Source organism: Panulirus ornatus, chromosome 32 (assembly GCF_036320965.1).
Source record: "Panulirus ornatus isolate Po-2019 chromosome 32, ASM3632096v1, whole genome shotgun sequence".
In the NCBI taxonomy this organism is placed as follows: domain Eukaryota; kingdom Metazoa; phylum Arthropoda; class Malacostraca; order Decapoda; family Palinuridae; genus Panulirus; species Panulirus ornatus.
The window spans coordinates 8,764,359-8,776,422 of NC_092255.1; positions in this window are offsets into that span (position 1 = coordinate 8,764,359).

The following is a 12,064-nucleotide window of genomic DNA, read 5'->3' on the forward strand; positions in this document are numbered from 1 at the left end:
CACATACTCTCACCACTCCTGTTTCAGGAGTAGTGCTACTCCTTCCTTTACACTTGTCCTCTCACCAACCCCTACTTTAATCCCAAAACATTCCCAAACCACTCTTCCCCTTTGCCCTTGAGCTTCGTTTCACTCAGAGCCAAAACATCCAGGTTCCTTTCCTCAAACATCCTACCTATCTCTCCTTTTTTCACATCTTGGTTACATCCACATACATTTAGGCACCCCACTCTAAGCCTTCGAGGAGGATGAGCACTCCCCGCGTGACTCCTTCTTCTGTTTCCCATTTTTAGAAAGTTAAAACAAGGAGGGGAGGATTTCTGGCCCCCCCGCTCCCGTCCCCTCTAGTCGCTTTCTACGACACGCGAGGAATACGTGGGAAGTATTCTTTCACCCCTATCCCCAGGGATAATATACATATATATATATACATACACACATACACACACATACACATACATACGCACATATACACACACACACACATACATATATATACATATGAAAAATGTAAGAAACAATTTAGAAAACTGAAACTTCTAGCTTGAAATGAATGAAAAAAATGAATGTCACATAATGGTTCAACCTCTGGCTATGGAAAAAAGGAAATGTATAATTTATTTACACAAACGTCAATATCAGTTCTCATCAATTTAACCCCTGTATCACCTGTATCAATATATATATATATATATATATATATATATATATATATATATATATATATATATATATATATATATATATATATATATATATATTTCTTTTTTTTTTTTTTATACTATTCGCCACTTCCCGCGCCAGCGAGGCAGCGTCAAGAACAGAGGACCGGGCCCCCGAGTTGTGGATGAAAGAGCTTGGGAAGTGAGTCAGTTGGTGTTCGCAGATGATACATCGCTGGTGGCTGATTCATGTGAGAAACTGCAGAAGCTGGTGACTGAGTTTGGTAAAGTGTGAAAAGAAGAAAGTTGAGAGTAAATGTGAATAAGAGCAGGGTTATTAGGTACAGTAGGTTGAGGGTCAAGTCAATTGGGAGGTAAGTTTGAATGGAGAAAAACTGGAGGAAGTGAAGTGTTTTAGATATCTGGGTGTGGATTTGGCAGCGGATGGAACCATAGAAGTGGAAGTGAATCCTAGGGTGGGGGAGGGGGCGAAAATTCTGGGAGCGTTGAAGAATGTGTGGAAGTCGAGAACATTATCTCGGAAAGCAAAAAATGAGAGTTGGGGTGAGAGAGTATCATTAAATTTTAGGGAGAATAAAAAGATGTTCTGGAAGGAGGTAAATAAAGTGCGTAAGACAAGGGAGCAAATGGGAACTTCAGTGAAGGGCGCAAATGGGGAAGTGATAACAAGTAGTGGTGATGTGAGAAGGAGATGGAGTGAGTATTTTGAAAGTTTGTTGAATGTGTTTGATGATAGAGTGGCAGATATAGGGTGTTTTGGTCGCGGTGGTGTGCAAAGTGAGAGGGTTAGGGAAAATGATTTGGTAAACAGAGAAGAGGTAGTGAAAGCTTTGCGGAAGATGAAAGCCGGCAAGGCAGCAGGTTTGGATGGTATTGCAGTGGAATTTATTAAAAAAGTGGTGACTGTATTGTTGACTGGTTGGTAAGGTTATTTAATGTATGTATGACTCATGGTGAGGTGCCTGAGGATTGGCGGAATGCGTGCATAGTGCCATTGTACAAAGGCAAAGGGGATAAGAGTGAGTGCTCAAATTACAGAGGTATAAGTTTGTTGAGTATTCCTGGTAAATTATATGAGAGGGTATTGATTGAGAGGGTGAAGGCATGTACAGAGCATCAGATTGGGGAAGAGCAGTGTGGTTTCAGAAGTGGTAGAGGATGTGTGGATCAGGTGTTTGCTTTGAAGAATGTATGTGAGAAATACTTAGAAAAGCAAATGGATTTGTATGTAGCATTTATGGATCTGGAGAAGGCATATGATAGAGTTGATAGAGATGCTCTGTGGAAGGTATTAAGAATATATGGTGTGGGAGGAAAGTTGTTAGAAGCAGTGAAAAGTTTTTATCGAGGATGTAAGGCATGTGTACGTGTAGGAAGAGAGGAAAGTGATTGGTTCTCAGTGAATGTAGGTTTGCGGCAGGGGTGTGTGATGTCTCCATGGTTGTTTAATTTGTTTATGGATGGGGTTGTTAGGGAGGTAAATGCAAGAGTTTTGGAAAGAGGGGCAAGTATGAAGTCTGTTGGGGATGAGAGAGCTTGGGAAGTGAGTCAGTTGTTGTTCGCTGATGATACAGCGCTGGTGGCTGATTCATGTGAGAAACTGCAGAAGCTGGTGACTGAGTTTGGTAAAGTGTGTGGAAGAAGAAAGTTAAGAGTAAATGTGAATAAGAGCAAGGTTATTAGGTACAGTAGGGTTGAGGGTCAAGTCAATTGGGAGGTGAGTTTGAATGGAGAAAAACTGGAGGAAGTGAAGTGTTTTAGATATCTGGGAGTGGATCTGGCAGCGGATGGAACCATGGAAGCGGAGGTGGATCATAGTGTGGGGGAGGGGGCAAAAATCCTGGGGGCCTTGAAGAATGTGTGGAAGTCGAGAACATTATCTCGGAAAGCAAAAATGGGTATGTTTGAAGGAATAGTGGTTCCAACAATGTTGTATGGTTGCGAGGCGTGGGCTATGGATAGAGTTGTGCGCAGGAGGATGGATGTGCTGGAAATGAGATGTTTGAGGACAATATGTGGTGTGAGGTGGTTTGATCGAGTGAGCAACGTAAGGGTAAGAGAGATGTGTGGAAATAAAAAGAGCGTGGTTGAGAGAGCAGAAGAGGGTGTTTTGAAGTGGTTTGGGCATATGGAGAGGATGAGTGAGGAAAGATTGACCAAGAGGATATATGTGTCGGAGGTGGAGGGAACAAGGAGAAGAGGGAGACCAAATTGGAGGTGGAAAGATGGAGTGAAAAAGATTTTGTGTGATCGGGGCCTGAACATGCAGGAGGGTGAAAGGAGGGCAAGGAATAGAGTGAATTGGAGCGATGTGGTATACCGGGGTTGACGTGCTGTCAGTGGATTGAATCAAGGCATGTGAAGCGTCTGGGGTAAACCATGGAAAGCTGTGTAGGTATGTATATTTGCGTGTGTGGGCGTATGTATATACATGTGTATGGGGGGGGGGGTTGGGCCATTTCTTTCGTCTGTTTGCTTGCGCTACCTCGCAAACGCGGGAGACAGCGACAAAGTATAAAAAAAATATATATATATATATATATATATATATATATATATATATATATATATATATATATATATATATATATCCTTGGGATAGGGGATTAAGAATACTTCCCACGTATTCCCTGCGTGTCGTAGAAGGCGACTAAAAGGGGAGGGGGGGGGGGCTGGAAATCCTCCCCTCTCGTTTTTTTTTTTTTTTCATTTTCCAAAAGAAGGAACAGAGTGGGCCAGGTGAGGATATTCCAAAAAAGGCCCAGTCCTCTGTTCCTAACGCTACCTCGCTAACGCGGGAAATTGTGAATAGTTTAAAAGAAAAGATATATATATATATATATATATATATATATATATATATATATATATATATATATATATATATATATATATATATATATATATATATATATATATATATATATATATATATATATATATATATATATATATATATATATATATATATATATATATATATATATATATATATATATATATATATATATATATATATATATATATATATATATATATATATATATATATATATATATATATATATATATATATATATATATATATATATATATATATATATCATTTTATTATTATTTCTATTTTATTTTGCTTTGTCGCTGTCTCCCACGTTTGCGAGGTAGCGCAAGGAAACAGACTAAAGAAATGGCCCAACCCACCCCCATACACAATGTACACACACACACGCCCACACACGCAAATTTGCATACCTATACATCTCAATGTACACATATATATACACACACAGACACATACATATATACCCATGCACACAATTCACACTGCCTGCCCCTATTCATTCCCATCGCCACCTCGCCACACATGGAATACCATCCCCCTCCCCCCTCATGTGTGCGAGGTAGCACTAGGAAAAGACAACAAAGGCCCCATTAGTTCACATTCAGTCTCCAGCTGTCACGCAATAATGCCCGAAACCACAGTTTCCTTTCCACATCCAGGCCCCACACAACTTTCCATGGTTTACCCCAGACGCTTCACATCCCCTGATTCAATCCACTGACAGCACGTCAACCCCGGTATACCACATCGTTCCAATTCACTCTATTCCTTGCCCGCCTTTCACCCTCCTGCATGTTCAGGCCCCGATCACTCAAAATCTTTTTCACTCCATCTTTCCACCTCCAATTTGGTCTCCCACTTCTCCTCATTCCCTCCACCTCCGACACATATATCCTCTTGGTCAATCTTTCCTCACTCATTCTCTCCATGTGCCCAAACCATTTCAAAACACCCTCTTCTGCTCTCTCAACCACGCTCCTTTTATTTCCACACATCTCTCTTACCCTTACATTACTTACTCGATCAAACCACCTTACACCACACATTGTCCTCAAACATCTCATTTCTAGCATATTCATCCTCCTGCGCACAACTCTATCCATAGCCCACGCCTCGCAACCATGCAACATTGTTGGAACTCCTATTCCTTCAAACATACCCATTTTTGCTTTCCGAGATAATGTTCTCGACTTCCACTCATTCTTTAAGGCTCCCAGGATTTTCGTCCCCTCCCCCACCCTATGATTCACTTCCGCTTCCATTTTTCCATCCGCTGCCAGATCCACTCCCAGATATCTAAAACACTTTACTTCCTCCAGTTTTTCTCCATTCAAACTTACCTCCCAATTGACTTGACCGTCAACCCTACTGAACCTAATAACCTTGCTCTTATTCACATTTACTCTTAACTTTCTTCTTTCACACAGTTTACCAAACTCAGTTATCAGCTTCTGCAGTTTCTCACATGAATCAGCCACTAGCGCTGTATCATCAGCGAACAACAACTGACTCACTTCCCAAGCTCTCTCATCCACAACAGACTTCATACATGCCCGTCTTTCCAAAATTCTTGCATTTACCTCCCTAAGAACCCCATCCATAAACAAATTAAACAACCATGGAGACACCACACATCCCTGCCGCAAACCTACATTCACTGAGAACCAATCACTTCCCTCTCTTTCTACACGTACACATGCCTTACATCCTCGATAAAAACTTTTCACTGCTTCTGACAACTTGCCTCCCACACCATATATTCTTAATACCTTCCACAGAGCATCTCTATCAACTCTATCATATGCCTTCTCCAGATTCATAAATGCTACATACAAATCCATTTGCTTTTCTAAGTATTTCTCACATACATTCTTCAAAGCAAACACCTGATCCAAACATACTCTACCACTTCTGAAACCACACTGCTCTTCCCCAATCTGATGCTCTGTACATGCCTTCACCCTCTCAATCAATACCCTCCCATATAATTTACCAGGAATACTCAACAAACTTATACCTCTGTAATTTGAGTACTCACTCTTATCCCCTTTGCCTTTGTACAATGGCACTATGCACGCATTCCGCCAATCCTCAGGCACCTCACCATTAGTCATACATACATTAAATAACCTTAACAACCAGTCAACAATACAGTCACCCCCTTTTTTAATAAATTCCACTGCAATACCATCCAAACCTGCTCCCTTGCCGGCTTTCATCTTCCGCAAAGCTTTTACTACCTCTTCTCTGTTTACCAAATCATTTTCCCTAACCCTCTCACTTTGCACACCACCTCGACCAAAACACCCTATATCTGGCACTCTATCATCAAACACATTCAACAAACCTTCAAAATACTAACTCCATCTCCTTCTTACATCACCACTACTTGTTATCACCTCCCCATTTGCGCCCTTCACTGAAGTTCCCATTTGCTCCCTTGTCTTACGTACTTTATTTACCTCCTTCCAGAACATCTTTTTATTCTCCCTAAAATTTAATGTTACTCTGTCACCCCGACTCTCATTTGCCCTCTTTTTCACCTCTTGCCCCTTTCTCTTAACCTCCTGTCTCTTTTTTTTTATACATCTCCCACTCAAATGCTTTTTTTCCCTGCAAAAATCGTCCAAATGCCTCTCTCTTCTCTTTCACTAATAATCTTACTTCTTCATCCCACCACTCACTACCCTTTCTAATCAACCCACCTTCCACTCTTCTCATGCCACAAGCATCTTTTGGGCACTCCATCACTGATTCCCTAAATACATCCCATTCCTCCCCCACTCCCCTTACTTCCATTGTTCTCACCTTTTTCCATTCTGTACTCAGTCTCTCCTGGTACTTCCTCACACAAGTCTTCTTCCCAAGCTCACTTACTCTCACCACCCTCTTCACCCCAACATTCACTCTTCTTTTATGAAAACCCATCCAAATCTTCACCTTAGCCTCCACAAGATAATGATCAGACATCCCTCCAGTTGCGCATCTCAGCACATTAACATCCAAAAGTCTCTCTTTCGCGCGCCTGTCAATTAACACGTAATCCAATAACGCTCTCTGGCCATCTCTCCTACTTACATATGTATACTTATGTATATCTCGCTTTTTAAACCAGGTATTCCCAATCACCAGTTTTTTTCGGCACATAAATCTACAAGCTCTTCACCATTTCCATTTACAACACTGAACACCCCATGTATACCAATTATTCCCTCAACTGCCACATTACTCACCTTTGCATTCAAATCACCCATTACTATAACCCGGTCTCGTGCATCAAAACCACTAATACACTCATTCAGCTTCTCCCACAGCACTTGCCTCTCATGATCTTTCTTCTCATGCCCAGGTGCATATGCACCAATAATCACACACCTCTCTCCATCAACTTTCAGTTTTACCCATATTAATCGAGAATTTACTCTCTTACATTCTATCACATACTCCCACAACTCCTGTTTCATATATATATATATATATATATATATATATATATATATATATATATATATATATATATATATATATATATATATATATATATATCTTTCTTTCATACTATTCGCCATTTTCCGCGTCAGCGAGGTAGCGTTAAGAACAGAGGACTGAGCCTCTGAGGAACAATCGCATGTTTACCAAATGGCGTCCTAGCTTCGTCTCTTCGATGTATATCAACTGAGTGTTATATTTCTCTCTTGTGTCTCCCCTGATGATATGATTATTACACGAAAGTGCACTTGGGAACTTTTCGTGTTTCATTTTCCCCGTGGACTCATAGGAATATATATATATATATATATATATATATATATATATATATATATATATATATATATATATATATATATATATATATATATATATATATATATATATACACACAGATTTATACATATATAACACAAATTCATACATATATACACACTACATAATTCATACTTACTGCCTTATTTCGTTCCCGTCGCCACCCCGTCACACATGAAATGACAACCGCCTCCCCCACCTGCTCGCGAGGTAGCGCTAGGAAATGACAACAAAGGCCACATTCGTTCACACTCAGTCTCTAGTTGTCATGTATAATGCACCGAAACCACAGCTCCTTTTCGACATCCAGGCCCGACAAAATCTTCCATGGTTTACCCCAGACGCCTAACATGCCCTGGCTCAACCCAGCGACAGCACGTCGACCCCGGTATACCAAATTGTTCCAGTTCACTCTACTCCTTGAACACCTTTCACCATCCTGCACGTTCAGGCCCCGATCGCTCAAAAACTTTTTCACTCCATCTTTCCACCTTCAATCTGGTCTCCCACTTCTCCTCGTTCCCTCCACCTCTGACATATATATCCTCTTTCTCAATCTTTCCTCACTCATTCTCTCCATGTGACCAAACCATTTCAAAGCACCTTCTTCTGCTCTCTCAACCACACTCTTTTTATTACCACACATCTCTTACCCTTTCATTACTTACTCGATCAAACCACCTCACACCATATATTGTCATCAAACATCTCATTTCCACCACATCCACCCTCCTCCGCACAATTCAATCTATAGCCCACACCTCGCCACCATATAACATTGTTGCAACCACTATTCCTTCAAACATACCCATTTTTGCTTTCCGAGACAATGCTCTCGCCTTCTACACATTTTTCATCGCTCCCAGAACTTTCTCCCCCTCCCCCACCCTGTGAATCACTTCCACTTCCATGGTTCCATTCGCTGCCAAATCCACTCCGAGATATCTAAAACACTTCATTTCCTTCAGTTATTCTTCATTCAAACAAACCTCCCAACTGACTCGTCCCTAAACCTTACTGTACCTAATAACCTTGTTCTTATTCACATTTACTCTCAGCTTTCTTCTTTCACACACTTTACCAAACTCAGTCACCAGCTTTTGCAATTTTTTACCCGAATCAGCCACCAGTGCTGTATCATTAGCGAACAACAACTGACTCACTTCCCAAGTCCTCTCATCCACAACAGACTGCATACTTGTCCCTCTTTCCAAAACTCTTTCATTCACCTACCTAACAATCCCATCCATAAACAAATTAAACAACCATGGAGACATCACACACCCCTGCCTCAAACCGACATTCACTGGGAACCAATCACTTTTCTCTCTTCTTACTCGTACACATGCCTTACATCCGCGATAAAAACTTTTCACTGCTTTTGACAACTTGCCTCCCACACCATATATTCTTAATACCTTCCATAAAGCATCTCTATCACTTCTATCATATGGCTTCTAGAGATCCATAAATGCTACATACAAATCCATTTGCTTTTCTAAGTATTTCTCACATACATTCTTCAAAGCAAACACCTGATCCACACGTCCTCTACCAATTCTGAAACCACACTGCTCTTTCCCAATCTGATGCTCCTTACATACCTTCACCATCTCAATCAATACCCTCCCATACAATTTCCCAGGAATACTCAACAGACTTATACCTCTGCAATCTGAGCACTCACTTTTATCCCCTTTGCCTTTGTATAATGGCACTATGCATGCATTCCTCCAATCCTAAAGCACCTCATCATGAGTCATACAACATTGAATATCCTTGCCAACCAGTCAACAACACAGTCACCCCCTTTTTTGATAAATTCCACTGCAGTACCATCCAAACTGTTTCCTTGCCGGCTTTCATCTTCCTCAAAGCTTTAGCTATCTCTTCTCTCTTTGCCAAATCATTCTCCCTAACCCTCTCTCTTCGTACACCACTTCGACCAAAACACCCTATATCTGACACTCTGTCATTTAACACATTCAACAAACCTTCAAAACACTCACTCCATCTCCTCACATCACCACTACTTCTTATCACCTCCCCATTAGCCCCCTTCACCGATGTTCCCATTTGTTCTCTTGTCTCACGCAATTTATATACCTCCCTCCAAAGCACCTTTTCATTCTCACTAAAATTTAATGATACTCTCTCACCCTAACTCTCATTTGCCCTCTTTTTCACCTTTTGCACACTTCTCTTGACCTCCTGCCTCTTTCTTTTATACATCTCCCACTCATTTGCCCAATTTCCCTGCAAAACTCGTCCAAATGCCTCTCTCTTCTCTTTCAGTAATAATCTTACTTTTTCATCCCATCACTCACTAACCTTTTTAATCTGGCCACCTCCCGCGCTTCTCATGCCACAAGCATCTTTTGTGCAAGCCATCGCTGCTTCCCTAAATACATCCCATTCCTCCCCCACTCCCCTTACGTCCTTTGTTCTCACCTTTTTCCATTCTGCACTCAGTCTCTCCTGGTACTTACTCACACAAGTCCTTTTTCCAAGCTCCCTTACTCTCACCACTCTCTTCACTCCAACATCCTCTTTTCTTTTCTGAAAAACCTCTACAAATCTTCACCTTCGCCTCCATAAGATAATGATCAGACATCCCTCCAGTTGCATTTCTCAGGACATTAACATCCAAAAGTTCCTCTTTCACGCGCCTATCAATTAACACGTAATCCAATAACGCTATCTGGCCATTTTTCCTACTTACATACGTATAATTATGTATATATCTCTTTTTAAACCAGGTATTCCCAATCACCAGTCTTTTCAGCACACAAATCTACAAGCTCTTCACCATTTCCATTTACAACATTGAACACCGCATGTGCACCAATTATTCCCTCAACAGCCATATTACCTACCTTTTGCATTCAAATCACCCATCACTATAACCCGGTCTCGTGCTTCAAAACTACTGACACACTCATTCAGCTGCTCCCAAAACACTTGCCTCTCATGATTTTTCTTCTCATGCCCAGGTGCATATGCACCAATAATCACCAGTCTTTTCATTCACTTTCATTTTTCCCATGTCAATCTAGGGTTTACTTTCTTACACTATATCACATACTCCCACCACTCCTGTTTCAGGAGTAGTGCTGCTCCTACCCTTGCTCTTGTCCTCTCACTAACCCCTGACTTTACTTACAAGACATTCCCAAACCACTCTTCCCCTTTACCCTTGAGTATCGTTTCACTCAGAGCCAAAACATCCAGGTTTCTTTCCTCAAACATACTACCTATCTCTCCTTTTTTTCTCATTTTGGTTACATCCACACACATTTAGACACCCCAATCTGAGCCTCCGGGGAAGATGAGCACCCCCCCCCCCCGTAACTACTTCTTCTGTTTGCCCTTTTAGATCGGTAAGATACAAGTAGAGGAGGGTTTCTAGCCCCCTGCTCCCGTCCCCTTTAGTCTCTTTTTTTCGACACGTGAGGAATGCGTGGGAAGTATTCTTTCTCCCGTATCCTCAGGGATAACATATACATATATATATATATATATATATATATATATATATATATATATATATATATATATATATATATATATATATATATATATATATATATATATATATATATATATATATATATCAACTCTATCATATGCCTTCTCCAGATCCATAAATGCTACATACAAATCCATTTGCTTTTCTAAGTATTTCTCACATACATTCTCCAAAGCAAACACCTGATCCACACATCCTCTACCACTTCTGAAACCACACTGCTCTTCCCCAATCTGATGCTCTGTACATGCCTTCACCCTCTCAATCAATAACCTCCCATATAATTTACCAGGAATACTCAACAAACTTATACCTCTGTAATTTGAGCACTCACTTTTATCCCCTTTGCCTTTGTACAATGGCACTATGCACGCATTCCGCCAATCCTCAGGCACCTCACCATGAGTCATACATACATTAAATAACCTTACCAACCAGTCAACAATACAGTCATCCCCTTTTTTAATAAGTTCCACTACAATACCATCCAAACCTGCTGCCTTGCCGGCTTTCATCTTCCGCAAAGCTTTTACTATCTGTTTACCAAATCATTTTCCCTAACCCTCTCACTTTGCACACCACCTCGACCAAAACACCCTATATCTGCCACTCTATCATCAAATACATTCAACAAACCTTCAAAATACTCACTCCATCTCCTTCTCACATCACCACTACTTGTTTTCACCTCCCCATTTGCGCCCTTCATATGATAGAGTTGATAGAGATGCTCTGTGGAAGGTATTAAGAATATATGGTGTGGGAGGCAAGTTGTTAGAAGCATTGAAAAGTTTTATCGAGGATGTAAAGCATGTGTACGTGTAGGAAGAGAGGAAAGTGATTGGTTCTCAGTGAATGTAGGTTTGCGGCAGGGGTGTGTGATGTCTCCATGGTTGTTTAATTTGTTTATGGATGGGGTTGCTAGGGAGGTGAATGCAAGAGTTTTGGAAAGAGGGGCAAGTATGAAGTCTGTTGTGGATAAGAGAGCTTGGGAAGTGAGTCAGTTGTTGTTCGCTGATGATACAGCGCTGGTGGCTGATTCATGTGAGAAACTGCAGAAGCTGGTGACTGAGTTTGGTAAAGTGTGTGAAAGAAGAAAGTTAAAAGTAAATGTGAATAAGAGCAAGGTTATTAGGTACAGTAGGGTTGAGGGTCAAGTCAATTGGGAGGTAAGTTTGAATGGAGAAAAACTGGAGGAAGTAAAGTG